Source organism: Plecotus auritus, assembly GCF_963455305.1.
Source record: "Plecotus auritus genome assembly, chromosome: 3".
In the NCBI taxonomy this organism is placed as follows: Eukaryota; Metazoa; Chordata; class Mammalia; order Chiroptera; family Vespertilionidae; genus Plecotus; species Plecotus auritus.
Window position 1 is genome coordinate 157,940,451 of NC_137772.1, and position 24,222 is coordinate 157,964,672.

The window sequence follows — 24,222 nt, forward strand, 5'->3', positions numbered from 1 at the left end:
CTGGAGCCCTGCAGCTCTATGCTCCTCATCCCCTGCCCCCTCGTCAGGGACGCACCCGAAGGTCTTGGTGGAAGCCCTAGTGTGCCCGTTTCAAGAGGGTAGAGTCACAACGGTAGGCCACAGGTTAAACGGGCTGTTTATGTATTTTGTTTGGCCTGAACAGTGTTGCCCTTCATTGTATTTTTTCCAACAGCTGTATTTTCAAAATAATCACAATGACACCTCCCAGCTGGTGAACTTGATATTTCCAACCATACATCTAAATATTATGTGCTTGGTGCTATTTTGGATTTGCTGGAGTTAGACGTCATCTACTAACTGCTTACCATGGAAGATGAAGATTAAACTTTCTTCCCTTTCCTCTTCCTCTTATCCTCACAGAATAATTGTAATTTTAATTTACTCAACACTTAGTGTTTCTCTTATTACGACAATATAAATGTCAATTGCTTCTGAGTCAAGTAGTATACAGTTTTGTACAACTTTTAATTTTTCAGATAGTTAATAAATGTTTTACAAATTCATTTGCTTAGTTTTTATGGACCTTAATTTTTTCTACACATTCAAATGTCTGTCACATACTTGAATATATAATTTTTCAAATGCTTGTACGTGCCAGAAAATATCTGTTCCATTCCCCTCACACCCAGCTTCTCCCTCCTTCTGCTCCAGTCTGGACTTCCAGGTCTGCTGCAGAGCTAATGCCATGGGCTTTATACGCTTCCATTTGGGGTTCCCGTGTCCCGGAGACCATGTTTCTCTTTTTTTCTAATGTATTTCCTCTTTTTGTTGGAGCACATGCTCATGCTCTGATCAGCCTCTGGAAAAATGATGCATGGAAGATAAGTACTGAATTTTTGCTGTCTAAAAATACCATTGTAAGTATAGAATTCCAGCTTAGAAATCATTTTTGATCAGAAATGTTAAGACCGTTGTCTCCTAGCCAAAACCGGTTTGGCTCAGTGGATAGAGCATCAGCCTGTGGACTGAAGGGTCCCGGGTTCGATTCCGGTCAAGGGCATATACCTTGGTTGCGGGCACATCCCCAGTGGGGGGTGTGCAGGAGGCAGCTGATCGATGTTTCTCTCTCATCGATGATTCTAGCGCTCTATCCCTCTCCCTTCCTCTCTGTAAATTATCAATAAAATATTTAAAAAAAAAAAAAAAAAAGACCGTTGTCTCCTAGCTGTATCTCTTCATAAGGATGCATGTTGCTGTGTGTCTTCTTTCAGTCTTTGCAATTGGGCATTCAGTTGACTCTTTCAATCAGGAAACTCGAGCTCCTTCAGTCCTGAAAAATGTTTTTGTAATTTATGTTTGAGTAAGACATTTTTAAAGTATTAATTGAATACCAAAGAGGAACATAAGGACAAGTTAGAGGACTGATCAGTTGTCTACAGATAATAACAATAATGACTGTAAATGGGTAGAATCAGCAAGTTAAAACATTAAGCAATTTCCTAAAGTGGTGCAAACATCAAATGCTATGACTATTTAATTTTTAAAGAATCCACCTGGGAAATTATTATATATTGAACCATTAAGGCTAACCAACTCTCTCCTGGCCTAATTTTCCCATGTACAGAATGTCGGCTAGAGTAATACTTCTGGCCTCTCTTCTCACTGCTTACTTATTCTTCCCTTAGGAGGAAGATAGATTATGTGTTTGGGAGATTTTATTTGTAGGAACTGGGCATGCCCTGTACATTCTGGCATCTCTCTTTGTTTGTATCCAGCTTGACTACAAGAGGGATGCATTAATTAATTAATTATCTCCACCTCGTATTTAGGGGCCTATCCCAGTGGGGAGACCTACAGTTGTTCATCCTGCCTGTGACTAGGTGTGTACATTGTCTAATTAAGGGGAATGTACTAGGAAGTTCATTGAAATCACACACTCTGTTTTCAAATATCTATTTAATAGTAAGGTAATGATTGATATCAGTCTAAGGACTTTGTATCTCTCTCTCAATTGGCTCTGAAGTCAGGAGAAGAAATGTTATTGTTCCATAAAATTATACCATAAAATATATATATGGGGAGAGAGAGAGAGAGAGAGAGAGAGAGAGAGAGAGAGAGAGAGATAGTTATTTATCCCAAATCATGGGTGACTTAAGGGATTCAAGAACAATTTTGATATTGGTTGGTTTTCTCACTGACCTGAAACTCAACACCCATGTCATTTGTAAAACTACTACCATATATTGTCCCCAACAACTGAGAATAGAGAACCTCACGTTTCCCAGAATGTTCTCATAGCCTTGTTGAGTGGGTCCTGTCAAAACTAACATTAATCTTTCTCATTAATAACATAGGGAACATCTGAAGCTGTTCCCACTATGAGGAATTCCCATAGGATTTAGGTCAATGAAAACATTTGCCTCATTGCACTTGTGTGGCAGCAACACATTTGGAAATAATAGCTGAGAAGCTACTATTAATCCAAACAGGACTCAGATTTATCAGCCTTTTAAAATCTCATGTTTGTTGAAAGGATTTATGACCCCATTAGCTTTTCAGTTTGACAAACTTTCCCCATAACAAATATATAGATAATCACAGCCCTTGCAAATATGCTACATAACCAGATCATAAAATGGAAAAAAACACAATGTCACATTTTTCTCATACTTAAAAGATTCTTTTTATTCATCCATTTTATGAATTCATTTATTAATTGAACAGATATTGTGTGTGTATTAGATGGCAAGCACTATGCTAGATACTAGGAGGTTTAAAAAAAAGTCATTAAAGGGAAGACTGACATTGACATCTGAAAATTTTTTTCTTGGATCTGAAACAATTGTCAATTTTCCATGATGTTATTCATATAGTTTCCATCTCTTTTCAATAGAAAAATGTTGGTAACTTGTATTTTCGTAGAAACTAACCCATTTTACTTAGGTTTCATACTAGCCAAAGCTAGTACAATTCCCTTGTAATTCTTTGAATTGCCTTGGTACATCTTACTTCCCCATTATGTCTTAGTATTTTGTGTATTCATGAATTCATGTCCTCAGGAAAGAAAATAGGCTTGCTATACTGGTTTATTTACACACACACACACACACTAGTTATGGTGGTTTTTAGTTGTAAAGTTGCCATTTTAGTTTCCCTTTTATGTTCTATTTCATTCTAAGATTCTCTATTTTTTAAAATTTCTTTCAGGTATGTTAACAATTGCTTGTTAAAGTATTTTTCTGGTGGCTGCTTTAAAATCCTGTCAAATAACTCCAAAGTCTGTGTCATCTCCTTGTTGGTGTTTGTTATCTTTTCTAATTCAAGTTGAGATTTCCTGGTTCATTGAATGATGAGTGATTTCAATTATATTCTGGACATTGTGGGTTTTGCATTGTGAGGCTCTTTCCTCTTTAATCTTCTTTTGTGCAGGTAGCCATCCTGTTTAGGTTAGCATTTTTAAAATGTAAACAATACAATACACTATACTTTTTGAAATTCTGTTTTGGCATTAATTCACTTTTTTATACAAAAAAAACCCCCTCTGGGAAGCGCCATACACTTTGGCTAACATCACTGTCCACTTTATAATTAGGAAAGGAAGACCTGCCATTTGTTTGTTTACTGCTCTTATTTAACTTTTAACAACTCTTCTTCTTTCAAGATCTGCAAGCACTTTATTATTTATCTCCTCCCACTGAGGGCTGCCCAGGCCACTTTTCTCTCTCCCACCTACTCCAGCTATGTCCTGGGCAAGCTAATTAGGATGTAGGTATTTAATTTTTAATGCTCCAGCAAACCTTTCTGAGATAAGAAATCTTGCAGGGTCTTAAGGCTGTCTCACCCTAAGCCCTCACTCCATAGACAGCTGGATTCTGACTCCCTCTCCCAGTCACTCCTTCCCCACAGCCCCACTGACCTTTCTCCTCGAGAGCTCCTGGATTGCTTTCCAGAGAGATGTTTGTACTCACACTCAGTTTAACGGCAGCTGCTGCTAATTAACTCAGATTGCTCCTCCTAGAAGAGTGATGCAATGGCTTCTAAATATTGGACAGAGCTGCTTTTGAGCATCGTGGGATTATTCAACTGGAAAAACAAGCAGTAAAATCAAAGTTAAATAACTTTCTCCCCTGCACTTAGGCTTTAGACTCCAGAGAAGGAAGGCCGGTGGGACTGTGGGAAACCAGGGAGGGAGAGAGAGAATTAGGACTCCTGGTTGTGTATGGAGTGAGAGCCCAAAGACCCCGAGGAACTCCACACCTCAAAAAGATTTGGGGGAGTATTAAAAAGTTAGTTAAATACATATATTCTAGTTAATAACTGAGAACACACCTGAACTAGGTGGGATGTGAAAATGGCCTGAGATAGCTTTAGGTGGGAAAAGAAAAATAATAAGGAGATAAGGAGAGAGAGATAAGGAGGGTGGTGTAGGTAAACCCAGTACTCACCTCCTCCCACAATCACATCAAAATTACAACTAAAGTACAGAACCATCATTCAGAACCACTTGAATTCTAGCTGAACAGGAGTCCTACCCTTAGTTGTAAGAAGACACATCAAGACTGGTAGGAGGGGTGGAAATGGGACAAGGGTTGGTCCCACACCTACATGTGGCAGATAAAAATTAGGAGGGTTATTTGGACTGTGAGGTCCACCCTGAGGAGCGAGAGGTTCCAGCCCCATATCAGGCCTCCAAGCCCAGGGTTCCAGTGCTAGGAAGAGAAGTATCCATAACTTCTGGATGTAAAAACCAGCAGGGATTGTGGCTGAGTGAGATGGAGGGCTGCTGGAGTTCCAGGGCTCGAGCACAGACTTACTGGACTCACTTGCTCTAAGCTCCAACTCGGGGGCAGCAGCTTGAAAGGCACCAGGAACATATGAGGGGGAACTGAATTGTCTGGCATTGGGGCCAGAGCTGGGGGAGAGAGGGAGGGAGAGCAGCTTTCTTCCAGACAGCTGGCAGAGGCCATTGTTCCCTTTCTGAGACCCACACCCCCAGAGCCTATAGGTTAGCACCATATTGGAATCTCCATCAACCTGGCTCACACCTTTTGCCCTGCCCTTGTGATTCCCTGAGTCCCCACACCACCCAGCTTTCAAGCCCACACAAGCTGTTTCCAGTGGCTTGTGCATACAAATGGTCTGTCTTGACTCATGCTTCAGACTTCCTAAAATCTCTCAAACAAATAGCATCTGGCCTCAGTGTGCCCTATGGCTCTCACTAAATGGTCCCAGGCCTGGCACTAGCAGCTGCTGGCCTTGTTTCCTAGGTTGTCCCCCCCCCCACTCTCCCCCCCCAGGAACCTCCAAGCCCAGCACAAGTAGCAGCCATGAGTAGATCACTTTGTAGCTCATGCAGGCTGGCCCCAAGCAGAACACATGCAGTGGCTAACCTTGGCTTGCACCTCCTGGAGGCCCCAAAGCCAGCACATGTGGTAGAAGCACCACCCAACCACCTCTATAAGTGACACACTTAGGGGAAGACTCAGTGGACACCAGAGCCCTGCTTAAGTTAGTCCTGCCCCTTGGGGTGGGCCCCTGCACAGCTGATCCTCCATGGAGATCAAAACCAGTCTTTGCAGCCTATCAGCCTAGGGGTAAATCCTGCTCAGTGATGTTCCAACAACAATCAAGGCTCAACTACAATAGGAGAGTGTACATGCTTGGTGTACACAATTCACATGGGGGGGGGGGGGGTAGTGCACCTGGAGAGCCCAGCTTGGGTGATTGGGGAGGTTCTTCCACTGGACCCTACAGAATACCTACTACATTAGTCCACTCTACCAACCCTGGAAGACACAGCAGCTCTATCTAATACATAGAAACAAGCACAGGGAGGCTGCCAACATGAGGAGACAAAGAAACATGTCTCAAATGAAAGAACATAACAAAACTCCAGAAAAAGACCTAAACAAAATGGAGACAAGCAATCTACTAGATATAGAGTTCAAAACACTGGTTGTAAGGATGTTCAATGAACTTAGGGGAAGAATAGATAAACTCAGTGAGAATTTCAACAAAGAGATAGAAAACATAAAAATGAAACTAAAAAACATAAAAAAGGACCAGTCATAAATAAAGAATACATGAATTGAAATGAAGAATACATTACAGGGAATCAACAGTGGAGTAGATGAAGCAGAGGATCAAATCAGGGATTTAGAAGATAAGGAAGCAGAAATACTCAATCAGAACAGCAAAAAGAAAAAAGAATTTTTTAAAAATGAGGATAGCATAAGGAGCCTCTGGGATAACTTCAAGTGTACCAACATTCACATCACAGGGGCTCTGGAGAAGAGAGAAAGGAAATAAAAACCTATGTGAAAAAATGACAGAAAACTTCCCTAACCTAGTGAAGACAATAGATATACAAGTCCAGGAAGCACAGAAAGTCCCAAACAAGATGAACCCAAAGAAGCCCACACTAAAACACATCATAATTAAAATGCCAAAGGTTAAAGACAAACAGAGAATCTTAAAAGCAGTAAGAGAAAAGCAGTTCATCATCTACAAGGGAGCTCCCATAAGACTGTCAGCTGATTTCTCAACAGAAACTTTTCAGGCCAGAAGGGGTTGGCATGAAATATTCAAAGAGATGAAAAGCAAGTACCTACTACCAATTGCTCTATCCAGCAAAGCCATCATTTAGAATTGAAGGACAGATAAAGAGCTTCTCAGACAAGAAAAAGCTAAAGAAGCTCATCACCACCAAACCAGTATTATCTGAAATGTTAAAAGGTCTTCCAGAAGAAGAAGAAGGAGGAGGAGGAGGAGGAGGAGGAGGAGGAGGAGGAGGAGGAGGAGGAGGAGGAAATGGCAAAAAATACGTATCTATAAATTGAATCTAAAAAAACCCCACACATACACACAAAATAAACAAACAGCAGACCAGAAACAAACTCACAGATACAGAGAACATTTTGATGGTTGCCATATTGGGGGTGGGGAGTGAAGGGATAGGTAAAAAGGGTGAAGGGAATAAGAAGTACAAATTGGTAGTTACAGAATAGCCATGGGATGTAAAGTACAGCATAGGGAATATAGTTAATAATTTCTAATAACTATGGTGTCAGATAGGTACTAGATTAATCAAGATGATCACTTACTAAGTTATAGAATGTCTAATCACTGGGTTGTACACCTGAAACGAACCTAATATTGTATGTCAACTGTAATTGAAAAATAAAAAAATTATTCAAAGTAAAAAATTTAATAAAATAATTATAGACTTTGAAAATAGAAGAGATGTTAAAAATTAAGAGTAGTGAAGGAACAAATGAACAATCTCCTTGCTTTTCTAATTTTAAACAGTGATGTTAGCCAAAGTATGTGCTGAGTGTCTCAGAGAGGATTTTGTATAAAAAAATGAAACAATGTCAAAACAAGATTTTTAGTAGTATAGTATATTGTAATTGTTTACATTTAACAATTTAATGCTTTAACATCAAAAAAGGAACCATATGATTGTTCTTTATGAGAAAATTCTAGATTTAAATTTTTAAAATTGTTAACTTTTTTAAAGTTTTTATTTTTATTGTTGGAAGTATTACAGATGTTTCCCTTTTTCCCATTTACCCCCTCCATACCACACCCACCCCCGACCCCTGGCCTTCATCACACTATTGTCTGTGTCCATGGGTTATGCATATATGCATATAAGTTCTTTGGTTGATCTCTTCCCACCCACCTGCCTTCACTTTGAGATTTGTCAGTCTGTTCCATGCTTCTATGTCTCCGAATACATTTTGTTCATCAGTTTAGTTTGTTCATTAGATTTCACATATAAGTGAGATCATGTGATACTTGTCTTTCATTGACTGGCTTATTTCACTTAGCATTATGTTCTCCAGATTCCTCCATGCTGTCTCAAAGGGTAAGAGATCCTTCTTTTTTACAGCTACATAGTATTCCATTGTATAAATGTACCACATCTTTTTTATTCACTCATCTACTGGTAAGCACTTGGGCTATTTCCAGATCTTAGCTACGGTAAATAGTGCTGCTATGAACATAGGGGTGCATATATCCTTTCTGATTGGTGTTTCTGCATTCTTAAGATAAAAAGCTTCTGCACAGCAAAAGAAATCATCAACAAAATGAAAATGGAACCACTGTATGGGAGGACATATTTGCCAATGATACATCTGATGAGGGGTTAATTTCCAAAATATGTAAAGAACTCATACAACTTAACAAAAGGAAGATAAATAATACAATTAAAACATGGATAAAGGACCTAAATAAACACTTCTCCAAAGCAGACATACAGATGGCCAAGAGACATGAAAAAATGCTCAAAGTCACTGGTCATTAGAGAGATGCAAAATAAAACAGCAATGAGGTATCTCCTCACAACTGTCAGAATGGTTACCATCAACAAATCAACAAATGACAAGTGCTGGTGAGGATTTGGAAAAAGGGAACCCTATTACACTACTGGTGGAAATGCAGACTGGTGCATCCACTATGGAAAACAGTATGGATTTTCCTGAAAAAATTAAAAATGGAACTGCCGTTTGGCCCAGTGATTCCACTTCTAGGAATAGATTTAATTAAAAAAAAATTCATACCCATGATGTCATCTTCTCAATCCAAAGTGTATGATGAGCATTCCCTTCTTTTATACCTGCAGTGGAGTCTTTGGATTGAATGTGGAACCTTAATAAGAAATTTACATGGGAAGCTTGGGCCAGAGAGGAACTCCTTCCCTCTAATTGGCCTGTTAAGTAATGTGTTGAGCAAGGTGAGCCTGCTCCTCTCTGTTGTTCATGCAGGAACTTGTTTTAGCTGTGCTTCCCTCATTAGGCAAATCAGTGGCCTGTGGGCAGCCTATGCAGGAGCAAATACCACTCCTATGTGGGACCTGACCCACCACCTCAAACCTGTTTTCACGCTGGCTATGTGACAGGTGATGGGAAGGTAGTAGGAATGGGAGGAGAGAAAAATACTTTTCAACAAGGTCCCTAATGAGTTGAGGGAATGAGGCCTCTGACCTCTAGACGGATGGGTTGCTCTGCTGGGCCCGAGCCTCTGAGATGGCTGTGCAATTGCACATGCAGTGTGTTTACTGGCTAGCACTGCACCAGTCTGTGTGTTCTGTCCTTCAGCTTCTTGTCTCTATATCATCCCAATATCTGGCCTCTGCCCAGCACAGCCTTCTTCCCAGCCCTCCTTCCTGCTCTTCCATCTTGCTTCTGCTTGTGGACTTGGTTATTTGATTAAAGAGCTCTGAGAAAAAGGTATGCATATGACAGCAAAATGCACTCAATACAAATAATCCTGACCAAATTACTGAGCTCAGGGCTATGGGAAAGGAGGACCAATGAAATAAAGAGTAAACATGTCAAAATATTTTACTTAAACCATACATTTGAGTTAGGTTTCAGAAAATAAATTACTGTAAATATAATATATATATATATATATATATATATATATATATATATATATATATATATAAAATAGGGAAATATGCAAATTAGCCAAGACGCCCTAACGTCACAATCAAACAGTGGGGACCTGAGGCTGCATGGCGCCTAGCTGGGGCAAGGGACCTCAGGCCGTGCTCCCCGCCCCACGGGGCTTAATGGGGGACCTCAGGCCACACCCCCCCCAGCAGGGCTTGACGGGGGACCTCAGGCTGAGCCCCCCGCCTGGCAGGGCTTTATGGGGGACCTCAGGCCATGCCGCCCGCCCTGGTGCCAGGCTTGGAGACCTCAGGATGTGCCCCCCACCACAGTGGTGTGCTGGGGGACCTCAGCCTGCGCCCCCCACCTGGCACGGCTTGATGGGGTCCTCTGGTCATGCCCCCTACCCAGCGGGGCTCAATGGGGGACCTCAGGTGGTCCCTCCCCTCCAGTGCTGGGCCAGCGGATCTCAGGCCAGGGCCCCACCCCAGCGCCGGGGCTGGGGGACCTGAGGCTGCACCCCCTGCCCATTGGGGCTTGATGGGGGACCTAAAACTGCACCCCCCCCCACCTGGTGCCAGGCTGGGGGACCTGAAGCTGTGCCCCCTGCCCAGAGGGGCTTGATGGGGGTGGGGCTGGCCGGGTCTGGGTCTCCTGCATTTTTGAACTGCATGTGGGTGGTAGGCGGGGACTTGACTCTAGGTCCCCCAGCATGCCCCAGACTCTGACAGGAGAGAGATTTTCATATACATTTTACTAATTTTCTTTCATTTCTGACACTTCTATTATAGAGAAAGGGCAAATAGCAATATTAAAATATTTCCTCTAATTAATTCCCTTTTAATGTGCACAAATTTCATGCACCAGGCCACTAGTATGATAATAAGAAGGCAGCAAAAATGCTTCTTACAACTGAATTTTTATTCATGTTGCCATATTCTCTCTCTCTCTCTCTCTCTCTCTCAATTTCTCTGTGTTTAATTGAGGTGGAGGAGAGTAGAGCGATACCCAGCATGAGCAGTTAGACAGTAAAATAAGTTCTGTGTTGTAGTATATTTACCATAAAAGTAAGAACTTAATTAATTCAAGAGCATACCTATCATTTTAATTATGATTCTGTCAATAAATTTTAGTGCCTATAAAAAGTGTTGAAGTGAAATTATATTTCACCTTTCCTGACATATTAACAAAAAGGACAAACTCTGCAGACACTGACTCTACACCCTCTGCCTCCATATGACACCTAGGTACCGAAAGCCAGGATTCTAATTAAATCTGTGGTTTGTTCTTCATATTTCAATTTTTGTTGCTATTGTGTATGAGATCTATTCTTCTATTTAATGGTTAACTGGTTATTGCTATACCACTACATTTGCTTGGCTTATTTCGGCAACTCAATATTTAATCTTCTCTTAAAGATTGCTCTACGGAATGATGACCATGATGGTGACAGAGAAGGCAGGAATTGGGGTGATAATTTTTTAGCAAGTGTGGGAAGAGGTAGCTGCGTCCTTCTACGTGGCATTGGAGGAGCTCTGGGAGTGCAGCCCTGAGCACCACTGGGACTGGGACATGGTGGCAGTGTGGTCTTAACTACAGAACCTCCCCGCCCTCCCCCCACCCCATGCTCATAGAGTGTGGTGGGCATTCTTCGTTGTGTGGCTTAAGGCTCTAGCTCTCTTGCCCTCCCACAAATTCTGTGAACTGGCTAATACGTTTCTTTCATCTTTAAAAATATATTTGTATTGATTTCAGAGAGGAAGGGAGAGGGAGAGAAAGGTAGAAACATCAATGATGAAAGAGAATCATTGATTGGCTGCCTCCTGCACATCCCCTACTGGGGATCAAGCCCACAACCCAGGCATGTGCCCTTGACTGTAATCAAACCCAGGACCCTTCAATCCACAGGCCGATGTTCTATCCACTGAGCCCAACCAGGTAGGGATGCTTCTTTCATCTTTAAACAAATACTAGTCTCTCACTTAGTCTCTGTGGATTGCTCTGTGGCAGTTAAAAAGAATTAGATAGGTAATACACACTGACATGAAATTCCCAAAACATTGTTACATGATAATAGCAAAATGCAGTATCACCAGACAAAACAGCATATTTCTTCATGTATGGATATATTTATAAATGCGTAGGTAACTTTTGAGAGACTACAAACCCAAGTGATAATAGCGGCAACCTCTGAGGAGGGGAGAGGGACCAGGGCAGTGAGTGGGGTTAAATACATGTAGACTTGTCTCTTTTACTATATATACTTTTTCCTTGAATTTTTATAAGAAGAATGCTTTCAAGTATTGCTTAGCTACTCAACACAGCAAAAACAAACAGAAAAAAGAAAATCAGTGGGTCAGAGTGTAACACACAGAGAACAGGAGTCTCCAGCAAATTATCAGCTTGCTTCCATTGAGCTGATAGCGTAAGCACTGCGCTTTATAAATGCAGTGGAGATGAAGATGAGTAAGGGAAGGCCCCTCTGCTCTCAGTAGGCCGGACACACAAATAGGTAAATACTCTACAGCTTTGCAAGTGGAAGGGTAGCAATACAAAGACGGTTTGTGGGGAGCCTTGGGAAGGCGCCTCCTAACCCACCCCAGGAAGCAGGAAGGGGCACAGCAAAGATTCCTGGAGAAGGTGACCTGACTCTCCAAGACTTGAAGAGTAAAGCAAAAGAAGGGAAGGAAGGATCAAGCGTGTATCTGGGGTGTTCTACAAAGTGTGAGCAGGATTATATTTCCCTCTAGCTGATCCTCAACAGAGCTGTTTTACCCACTACGTGGACAAGACAGTGTAAGGTGGGCGGTATGAGAGGGAATGAGATGACTGGAGACAGAACCAGAGCATTCAGTCTGAGCCTGAGCAGCCAAGGGTGGCACAGGCAGGGCCAAGGCGCCTCAGGGACACCCTCTTTGTAACTGGGAGGAGTGCAGACACTGAGAGGCTTCCTCGGGCAGTGCTGTCATCACTGCCACCAGCGTCTTCTTTGGGCAGGGTGTGGGCATTTACTAGTTTACTGTGTTGTAAACTACGGAGGCCTTTGTACAAAGATCAGAGGATCAGGTTGCGTAAGTCAGGGTAAACCAGCCAGTGCTTGTCTTCCCACCTTGCTCCCTAAATGTGCGGCCTTGTCCAGACTTCTTGTTATTGTCTACCTTATTTCTCACTCCTTCCCTCAGGTTTCTACCTGGTGCCTTCATGTGCCATGCCAGCACAGCCAAGGGTTCGGCGAGCCTGAGAGAGGGCCGGCGAAGGATGAAGAAAAAACAGACAAAAAGAATAAGCTGGGTCTAGGTGGATCTTCTGTGCCTGACGGAAACCACAGAACAGATCCAGACTGCAAGCTGATGCTTTATTTTATCCTCAGAGGTAAACAGGGTAATTTACAATGTTCTTGTAAGTTTCACTTGTTTTGGCAGCACTTGCTGCACCTCCCACAGCCCATTAGCTACCCAGGAAAGATCTAGGGAGCAGTCACAAGATCAAGCTTAATTATGCTAAGAGGGCTGTGCCCTCTAAACTGGGACTTGTTTGCGGCTTTGCCAGCAGGTCAGTCCGAGGCCTAACCCTATAACCACTCCCTACACCTTCACAGTGCCTTTCAGTGGCCAGGATCTCCCAAAGCCTGCCCCCAGCTAGTATTCCCAGCTTCTATTCGAACTTCCATACTTTTCCCTTGTTTCAATCTTATTCAGTCTTGGGGCCAACCTGATACAGTCATCCTGCTGATGTGATGATGGAGGATGATGAGTTACTCCCTCCAGGTAAGAGATTTCTATTTTAACTAAGTCTCCAGGGCAAGCAATCTCTTAGCCCAAATACGGACACTGATATGTGGGACATTTAATCGCAGTGTGCCCTCCCCTTGCCATCCTGGTCAGAATCAATCACCTGGGTTATGCACCTGCTGTTCTAGGTCATCCTCTTATTGTCCAATTATGTGCCTGTGTCTCTTTCCATTCTAGTGTGTGAGCTCAGTAGTGTCCTGAAGTAGCAGAGCTCAATGAAAGTCCACTTGAACTCACTCATTCACTTCCAACTGTGAGCAGGATTCTGCTAGTTCTGGGGACAAAAGGGGGACCTGCTCTGAAGGAGACTATCTACTGTGTGCAGAAACAGTACTGCTTCCTGCTTTTGAAGGATTTCAATCCAATAGGAGAGAAGAGATGGTCCAGACAAATATAAACCCACCGCAAAACCAGAGACATATAAATAACAGTGCTTGCCACATCACAGCAACAGCTCAGATGTGTGTAACACATGGGCAGGTTCCAGGTCCCTGATAGTGGAAGAAGAACAGACATATTTAAAGAAAGGTGTTGTTTTTTGTTTTTGTTTTTTTATGAAGCATTTTGAATAGTATAGACACCAGCATAGAAAATACCTATATTCACACCACCTAGATTCAGTGATTGTTAAACATTTGGCATATTTACTTCATTTCTTTTTTTAAAAAAAATCCTATATAATAAAAGCCTAGGTGGCATTGCGCGATGTCATCACAAGATGGCTGCCCCCATGTCATCACAAGATGCCACCACAAGATGGCCAGCAGGGGAGGGCAGTTGGGGGTGACCAGGCTGTCAGGGGAGGGCAGTTGGGGGCGATCAGGCCGGCAGGGGAGCAGTTAGGCATCAATCAGGCTGGCAGGGGAGAGGTTAGGGGGCGATCAGGCAGGCAGGCAGGCAGGCAAGTGGTTAGGAGCCAGCAGTCCCAGATTGTGAGAGGGGTGTCCGACTGCAGGTTTAGGTCTGACCCCATGGTGGTTGGGCCTAAACCGGCAGTCAGACATCCCCCAAGGGGTTGCAGATTGGAGAGGGTGCAGGCCAGGCCAAGGGACACCCCTTCCCGTGCACTAATTTCGTGCACCGGGCCTCTAGTAAGGAAATAAAGATGACAAGTGGAATTATAGGCCCCTTTAAGCCTCTTGCTAGCCCTGTTCTCCTGCCCCTTCCCCAGATACACTATTATTCTAAAGTTGTTGTGTCTCCATCCCATTTATATCTTTTGCTCCATCATTGTGCTCCAAGACATATATACAGTATTTGGTGATGTGTTTTTAGAATTTACATGAATGCCTTCATACTGTGGAGATCACGGAATCAAAGAAAGAACTGGAACAAGCAGGCTGGAGGAAAAAGGATCCAGCATCTAACAATACCGTTTTTATGGGTTTGGTGGGTTTCTTCAGTCTGAGCACCTGGTCCCTTAGTCATTAACCCTTCTCTACAAGGGCTGTGATTACATTCATCTCATTAAATGCCAATTCCACTCTCAGTTTTCCAGCATGGCCTTTGTGCCTAAATTCAAACTGTCAAGTTATATTAAAAATGCATTAGCTTGCTTTTAATTTAAAGCCTGCAGACTTCAACTATTTAGGGGTGAAAGGGAGAAAATTCCATTACAGAATTTCAAATTAAATTGCTGTGGTCGGGGAGGAAAGGGAAGGAGGGCCTGCAGGTCCTATAAATATAATCTTTAGAGACTTGAACGGAGAAGGACGTCTCTATGTGCTCCTTCCCAGATGCTAGAGCCCCTCGTGGTAGACCAGTAGCATTTCGTTGGAACTTACAACATTTAATTGTCTTGTCAGGGGCCATCATAGGTGTCTGTCTCCCCATGAATTATATGTGTCTCAAGGAAAAATACTGGGACTGACTTCCTTTTACTTCCAGTGTCTAACTTAGTGCCTGGCATGCAGAAGGTGTCCCATAAATATTCAACAATTTAATCTAAATTTTAAAAAATGGCATGTCAAAGTGCATACCTGTGTATCTCTGTACCTATAGCTAAAAGGATCCAAGGACTCCAGTGGCCACCCTCCTCAGCCTTCTGTTTTAGGTAGAGTTCTAACCAGCTCATCTAGTTTCCTGCCTACTGAGAACAAAAAAATTGAAACAAAAAAAAAGGGAATGTAAACTGCTTCTAAAAGAGGACATTTATAGCAGCCATAAGTAAATGTCTAACAGGGACAAGGAAGGAAAATTAGGAAAGTGTAAGAGCTTGGAGATGTTTACTGAAATTGATGTCTGTAAGGACATTGCAGAGTCACAATGTACTCCACAGACTCTGGTTCAGCAGGCAGAGAAATACATCATGTTTTTAAAAGCTCAAAAAAAATGTTATGCAACATTTAAATTATTTTTTGGACATGCCATCCTTGTCCAAAGTTTAATAGATGGGGGAATTGCTATGTGTTTTTAATGAATTGTTCTTTTTCCTGAACTCTCCTATGGTTCTTGCTTTTAATTTTAAAGCAGATGAATTAGAACATTTTGTATTTCTCCCTTCCAAAAAGATCCCACCAAAAATGGATTACTTTTGTGGCTGTCGGCCAAGTTCTGTCAAGAAATAAAACATGACTTTCCTCAGGCACCTTTGCGACCTCCTGAGAAGGGACTCAGAGAGCCAGGCTTAGTCCTCACCCCCTCACCACTTCCCCCTCCCCCCTCCCCCCTTCCCCCTCCCCCCTTCCCCCTCCCCCCTTCCCCCTCCCCCTCCACCCCCACACCCAGTGTGTAAACACCGCAGCAGCCTGCGTGGCGGAGGCGGGTCAGCAAACAGGGCTCTCTGCCCCTCGATCCTCTGCCTGTACCAAGCGCTCCCAACTCCCGACCCCCCAAGGGCGACGTTCTGGGGACAAGCAGCCTTTGTCAGTCTCCACCTTCACAGGAAATAAACGCCCAGCCACTGGGGCAAGGAACACAGAAGCGCCGACACAGGGCCAAGGAGTTCATCCAAACAGCCTAGCCAAGGGCCGGGTGGGAGGCCTGCCCCGTGTGCAGCCCAGCGCGCCCTGCAGGCCTTGGCCACTGGCTGCGCAGCGCTCAAACAGCTGTGAGGCCACCAGGCCCGCTTCCTCTGGCCGAAGGCCTTTCACAGAGCTCCCTGCCTCTGGTGTCCCAGCTCCCAGCCTTGCAAGGATCAGATGCGCCCAGCCAGCCCAGCCACTCCTGCTGGCCGGTTCACGGCCTCCCTCCCTCCTAGAGTCCCACCAGGAAATTGGGGGGCGGGAAGGGGGAGGGGGTCCCACCCAGATTCTCAGTGCTTGGTCCTACTCTGCGCACTCCAGCCTCATCCTTCCCAGCGATTCTGCCCTCTCTCCTTTCCCAGGGCCCTGAGCACTGTGGTGAGGCGAGTGTAGGACTGCGACTCAGGCCCTGGGAGCAGGCTGCGTCCATGAAGACCAGGAGGAGAACAGAGAACAGAAAATAATCGCGCGCCCACGGGGGAGACGCCCCCAAAGTCCAAGCAGCCTTTTGGGGTTAGAAACACAGTAGTGGCCTGTTCATTAACTTCTCTGATGTTTTTGAGCACAAAGAGCTGTGACTAGAGACTTACGTTCTAACCCTTGCCCTTTAATAACTACTTTTTTAAATGAACAATTGACACCATTGAGGCCTCTGGCAAATCTCTATCCAGTTTTAGGCATCTTGGGCATTTAATCTAATTTTTCATATTGCTTCACTCAGTGATCAAAAAGCTTCAGAGATTAGAGCAGATCTGTGGAAAATATGTTCACCAAAGGCCCAGCATCTGCTTAACTGGAAAAAAAAAAATCATAAAAAGGCAGAATGACAGGAGAAATGAGGAGAGGAAAGAAATGAGATCTGATGTTTGCTGATGCTAGAATTTGAACTGGCAAAAAATTGCCCAATGCCTGCTAATTTCTCACCTCTCTGCACTCCTTCCCTGCCTATGCTGCCAGGTGGAGCCTCTCTGTAATGCAGTCAGCCATTAGGCAGGTGGTACCGGTGCTGTGCGGGTGGGTCATGGTGTGGGCCATACCCGCAGGCCAGTCTTGGGAACACTGGGTTAACATAGCCTTCCACCAAGAGTCCTATATGTATGTTAACACCTAACCCTTCCTGAGAGAAATGGGAAGGGGACGTTGCCATCTGGGCCAGAACTCTGGGCTCTACATTCCAGATAAACAAGAGACCTAGATGCCCCAATCCCCAGGGACAGGAGTTACCCAGGAGGACAGGAATCCCTAGAGATATCCACAGACTCTCAGTGATGCTACCGGGCAACTGGAACCAGAGGACACATTGTCCCCACCTGGAGAAGCCTTGACTGCAATGAAGCCAGTGACACCAAGGTGAGAGAATAATGGGAGAACCCCCTCATTGGAGGCCCTGTTCTACTCCTGGGCTTCCCAGTTATGTGACCTTCTGGTTGAACTAAATTGAGTTGATTTTTCTGTCATATACAACCAGCATGAACTGACAGCCTCAATAGTGTTGACATTATGTATTTCCTCAGTACAGTGTGAGAAGAACTACAGAAAGGAGAGCTCACCACTAAAAAATATTGGAGAACAGCTTGGACGGCATGGCTCAGAGGTTGAGTGTCGACCTATGAACCAGGAGGTCATGGTTTGATTCCCGGTCAGGGCACATGCCCAGGTTGCAGGCTCGATCCCCATTGGGGGGCCATGCAGGAAGCAGCTGACCCATGATTCTCTCTCATTGATGTTTTTATCTTTTGCTCCCTCTCCCTTTCTCTCTGAAATTAATAAAAAAATATATTTTTAAAATGCTGGAGAATAGTAGTCTAGAGTATAGAGAGACAGAACAAAAAGACTGTGGGAGTGAGGTCATTGTTTCCATGATGAAATTTGTGTTAAAAATAATAATAGCTAATTATATCTATTATAAGCATGATACTCTTCTGAGTGCCTTTACATATTATTTCACTTAATCCTCCCCCAAACCCAGTGAAGTAGGTGCTAATGTTATTGTCCTCATCTTGCAGAGGAGGGAAATTGAGGCATAGAGAGGTTGAATAACTTTTCCTGATACTATACAGCTAAGAAATGGAAGATTTGGGGGTCAGACTCAAGGTAATCTGGTTCCCCAGACTTAACCACCAAGCACAGTCACTCCTTAAAGGGAAGGATTCTGCTTTCACAACTGATGTGTTGGAAATCCTGCTTATGAAAGCTATTATGAATGTTGTGCTTTATTTGATCTATTGCTTTGGTCTCTCAATGACTGATTACCTTGGAGGAGCTAGCTGCGTAAGAAAATGAAAGGCTAATGAGCAAAAGCCTACTAAATTAGATTTATTTTGTCTGTGTTTGAAGATAGAGAACTATACAAATTGTTTTGCTCATTCACATAAACATTTTTAAGAACAAAGTTTATAAAACTTGTCAAAAGATAAGAAAATGTAAATAGAACCTACACTTGGGTCTATGATTTGGCCATTAATATGAAGAGAAATATGAGGAAAGGAAAGGAGGGTAACATAAGAAGAGAAAGGGACCAGGATAGATTACAAAGATATAAAAGAGATTGAGACAGCAAGGCAGAGAAGGGTAGACATTAAATAATGGAAAAAGAAAGCAATATATGCCTGCGGACTAGACACGCAGACAAAAGAGAAAGTCAGAGGGTGGGTGGGGAGAGGGGGGATGTTAAGACAGATAGATGATAGATAGGTAGGTAGGTAGATAGATAATAGATAGATGGAAGAGGAGAGAAAGAACTATCCTCAGAAACAGAGCTACATTGTCAGTTCCCTGAGGACAAGTACCGTGTCTGTTTTGTTTGCTGCTTTTTCCAGAGCCAAACATTGTGCCTGACATAGAATAGATGCTCAAGAAATAACTATTGGTTGAATAAATGAAAAAGCGAGACAACGATACCCATAGAAGGCACCAGATAGGAAAGAAGCCTATGCAGTTATTAAGAATATAGAATATGGAATCAGGAAAATCTAGATTCCGATCTTGGCTTTGTACCTTGAGATTTGTGTGATTTGGGGTAATGTACCTACTACTTTTGATATTTTTGTGTCTGCTTCTTCACATGTGAAAATTGGGCTATGTTCCAGATCTTTGGCTCTTTTTCTCGTACCTCCAAACCACCCTCCCATACTCTGCTTTGGGATGCTGGAGCTGCGACTCTGCAGACCACCTTTCGGCTTGGCCAACTGGCTGAGAAGGAGGCAGGGCCTGTTCCTCTCTCCTGCCTCCTGCTCCTTGGAGCATCACTCCCCCAAGGCTTCTGCAGTTCTTTTCTGCAGCAGCAACTAAACCCAGTTTGCAGTTTTTCCAGCACCTGCAGAGCCAGCTTCCCTGGCCCTGAGACCCCAGCACCAGCCAAGGCCTGAGGCTTAGGGCTGGAGCTCCCCTCCTCTGCATTTCCAGGTTTTAATAAGTCCAGCTTCCTCCCCTTGTTCCCCCAGCCCACGCCGTGCTAGCTGCTTCCTATAGCTGCTGCCTCCTCGATGCCTTAGAGCCTACTCTTTACCTGTTTACTTAATAGTTACAGCTTTGTTCCTAGTTAGCAATTCTTTCTATTCCATTTCTTCTGTTTAAACAACTAGTTTGGTTTCTGTTTCCTGCCTAGACCCTGACTGAGAAAGGATAAAAACGCCTGCTCATGGAGTCGTGAGACTAGATGTGTAAAGAGCTGAGAATGTTGCCCGACTATCGTAAGAACTTGGTAACTGCGAGCTCCATGAACATAAAGACACAGCAGGACTCTTAGAGGCCATCCTGTGGGGGACAGCACTAGGGTCCATAGAGCGATACCTTGATTCACGACTTTTGAAGACTTTGATGGGTGTGCTCTGCCTTTACAGCTGCAGGCACCGAAATTCCAAGTCAGATATGTCATCAAGTCTAAGACACCACTGACTGCTGCTAAGAAAATGAAAAATCACTACCAACCAAACTATGGTACAAGTACAGATTGTCAGGCTCATTCTGATATTAGAAATATCAAAATGTGAAAATAGATGTGTGTCTCAGAATTGATGAAGTATAGTATTTACGTTGAACCATGAATTTAGGTAAGCCTTGGATGGATCTTTGGTCATTCTTTATCCCTTCCTCTAGTGTACCAACATCACACACACACACACACACACACACACACACACACACACACACACACAGGAATGGTGAAGAAGAAAAGTTCTCCTGGCCCTATATAGATTCTTGTTAGAGGGTCTCTGAGGAAGCCAACAATTGAAAGTTGACCCCCACAAAATAAATCTTTCATTTGGTTCAGTCGGCCTGTTTTAACCAAGGGCTTACTTACCTCCCTCACCCAGAAAAGCCTTCCAGTTTTCTGAGCAAAACAATCTCGCACACAAACCACGGGTAAATCAGAAGTTTGCTTTCTGATCCAACTCAGCAGGAATGGGAACCCAAAGTAGAAAGTGTCCTTGCTTGTTAGCATGACCAGTAGTCTGAACTAAAATTATCCCGTGTTCAGAACACTCTGTGGGCTTTCATGCGTCATGCGTCAGCTTCCATCCAAGTATGTTTCTGGAGCATGGTTGTAATCAGAAAACACAAGCGATGCAAAAATAACACCTTATGAGTCAGTGTATTCCCTGCCCCAAATAAGTCCTTACTAGAGCTGGCCTTGCACAGCCCCGCCTGCATTGGGAGAAAGCCTGGAATTGACTCCATGCTATACAGATCACTGGTTGAGGGAAGGAATGAGGGAGCAAGAGAGGATGAGGGTGAGACTGATTGGCAATTCATTTGAAGAAAAGAAGACGAAATAAAAACTCTTTAGACAGTTTTTTTGGACCAGGGTCATTTTCTTTAAGTTTCACAGGCTGGTCACGTAAAGGAACTGCAGTCCGTCTCTATCCTCTGACTTGATCTGAAGGTAGAAAACTCCAGTGGAGCCTCGAGCCTCTTCTAAAGCTCTGCATGCGCTGCCGGCAGACTTGCCTAAGCCCTTGCTGGGCCTCTGTCTTAACTTTCTATTTTTGCCTGGGGGCTTGAAGGGGAAAATTCAGCCCCAACATGTAAGAATGTTGGAAAAGGGAAGGTCTGGGCTGCATCGGAGGAGGGTAAAGGACTTAGTGGGACACTCGAAGTGTTTGCTTCACGGAAATAAGATTCTCCCTCAGAAACCCTAAACAAATTGCTGGAAAGGTCACAGAGAGAAGGCATGCTGAGGGAGTTAGACTCACCAGGTGTGGAGATGATGTGCCCTGTGCTTTGCACACTTACTATGGGACTAGCCTTGTGCTAAGCACTGAGGATGCAAAGACAAATAAGAGAGTTCTAGCCTCCAGAAGCTCACAGTCTCATTCATATGTAGACAATCAACTCATTTACTTTCCAAAAGTAAAAGCAGAGTTGAAGGGTCAGGACTGACAGGAATAACAGAGGAGGAAGTGAGTTAAGAGACCATCACCCCAGGACCTTTGTACTTGCTGTTCTCTCTGGTTGAAAGCTGTCTCCTGAGATATCATCATGGCTCCCTCCCTCAGCCATGCTCAGAAAGGGCCAGCATCAGAGAGACAAGGGTAAGATGGGTGAACCTGTAGGGTGTGTGCTATCCTTGAGATCCTCCAATCAAGACTGGAGTAAGTACCAAATAGCTTACCATATTACTCACTGACTTCTTCACTCACAGCACTTTCTCTCTCCACATGTGTGTCAGCTTTCCTCTGGGCTAAATCTCTCATAGGTGATCAGTATTTCTGAATAACATGTATTCTGAGATAAGCCCCTCATAGAAATGTAAGTTGAGCCCCCTATTTGGTGGCTCAATAATCAATCACGGCCCCCTGTGCAGTAAAGACATGGCCCCCAGAGTTCCAGGTTGCAAAGCAGTGGTGAGGTGCTTAATAAAGGTCAAGGGCAATGCTGGCTGGCATGGCTCACGAGAACCAATGGTCAAAGTATTAAGAATTTTGCAGGGCTGTCGATGACATGTTGGTAGTTTGAAAAAAATCATGGTGTGAGATTCAAACCATAGAAACCAGCCAATGGTACACATCAGGGCTTCTCTTCCTTCTGTGAACTGGTGGTTAAGCATTGACTAGTACACCATTGCCAAGGGTGATCCCTCTGGTTGCAGGGGACAGTTTTGACCAAGATGAGACATGTGGATGGGGACAGAAAGCAAAACCTTCCTTGATCCTGAGCAGGAACGAAAGTCCTCACTTGCTCCACACTCCCTAAGGCAGGGGCGGCAAACTTTCTCTAAAGGGCCAGCTAGTCAATATTTTCAGCTTTGCAGGCCATCTGGTCACTGCTGCTACTATTCAGCTCCGCTTCGCAGCACAAAAACAAGCGCAGACAATATGTAAACACTGGCTGTGGCTGTGTTCCAGCGGAATTTTATTTGTGAACACTGAAATTTGAATGTCATACCATCTTCACATGTCACAGGATATTATTATTCTTTTGATCTTTCTACCATTTATAAATGTGAAAACGATCCTTAGCTCACTGCTATACAGAATCAGGCAGTGGGCTGGGTTTGGCCCGTGGGCTGTTGGAGTGTAATATATTGAGTAGTGTCAAAGATGGGAAAGATGGTCCCCATGTCTCAGTGAATAGTGACAACAACTCTCATTGTTGAGTAGTCTATGCACTAATTATCCCAAGGGCTGTATATACATTCACTCATTTAATCCTTAAGACAATCCAAAATGAATACCATTATTGAGGCTCAGAGAAGAAAAATAACATGGCCAAGGCCACACAGTGGGAACATGGCAGAGCTGGCTAGGGTTAGGCTCACTTTGCCCAACTTGTACACTAACCGATGCCACCCCAGTTTTATATCCTGGGTCTTGTGTTCAGGAAATAATCTCGAGCATTTGTCACCAGCCCATACAGTTATCCTCCTCCCACCATCATGCGCAGCCAGATACTCTTTTCCTACTTCCTCCCCATTCACAGGCCCTAGAAAATTCACAGCCCCAGCAAACTTACCTCAGAAGAATAATAAGATGTGTAAAGTCACATTTGCAACTTTATCTTTTTAAAAGAACTCCATAAAATATGGAAGTAGGTTGAGTAGCACAGGAGTCCCCGGGCAGGACTTTGCCCTGGACTGACACAAGGGTGAGTGCCAGCTAACAAATCCCTTCTCTGCCTCGGAGCTGGCAGGACAAAGCTATGAGTTCTGCTTCAGACCATAAAAAAAAATAAGGCACAGAAAATTGATTATTGGGAGCGCAGTGACTCCTAGCAGGAAAAAATTGCATTTGGGGTGTGTGAGGGTGTGTGTGTGTGTGTGTGTGTGTGTGTGTGTGTGTCTGTTTGTGTATGAACGAAATGATATTCAGAATATTCAGAAATGAAAAAAAAACACCATAAATTGTAAGGTTAAATTATTCTAGGAGATAAAATGTCATAATTTCTGTAATAATTTTACTATATACTTTAATAAAAAAGATGATGAAACACATGTAAACTGTTAATCCTGTGTTGTTAAATCTAAGTGATACTTTTTTACTAGCAAATTTTTAAAAATGCCTATAACAAATAGTATGACGAAAAAAAGAGAGATTTTTAAGAACATAAATAACTTTGTTTAGCTTGAATTCTAAGATTAAACCAGAGGGGTGGTGAGGGGTGTTATCCTGACAATGATTTTCCAAGTCAGGTCAGCCCTCACTGCAAGTGATCCCTATACTCGGCCATTAATTTTACTGAGCTTTGAAATAAGCTCAATCTATCCTTGCCAGTAAGACTCAGAAATCCAGGCACACATCTAAAGGAAAGTTTAGTTCAACCTTGAAGATCAGAATACACATTCCCTGGCTGGTGGAGAAAGCTGATTTGTCCCCTTGGGAAGCTAGCTCTTTAAATAATCAAGTGCCATGCCTGCTTAACCTTGAAAAAGGTCAAGCTACTGATGATAGAGCCCAGGCTTCAAAAGGAGAACCAGATGTCAGAATGGGAGGATCAAGAAGCGGATGGTGTGTAGTGTTGGTGAGTCTGGGGAAGCAGGTACATGCATGCTCTTCTGGTCGGCGTGTAAGTTAACGCAGCCTTGCTGGAGAGAAACTTGGGCACATGGAGAAAAGCTCTCTTTAAAAGTCTTTGATACGGAAGTCCCATCCCTAGAACTTTACC

General features: G+C 43.5%; 1 long non-coding RNA gene across 1 annotated transcript; it reads right to left on the reverse strand.

Annotated features, from left to right (window-relative positions):
- Positions 1 to 468: 468 nt before the first annotated feature.
- LOC308243726 lies at positions 469 to 20,575 on the reverse strand. Its single transcript, XR_013960095.1, has 3 exons — positions 20,423 to 20,575; positions 3,878 to 4,044; positions 469 to 1,291 (listed from the first exon to the last, which is right to left on the reverse strand). It is a non-coding gene; the product is annotated as an uncharacterized lncRNA (long non-coding RNA).
- Positions 20,576 to 24,222: the final 3,647 nt, after the last annotated feature.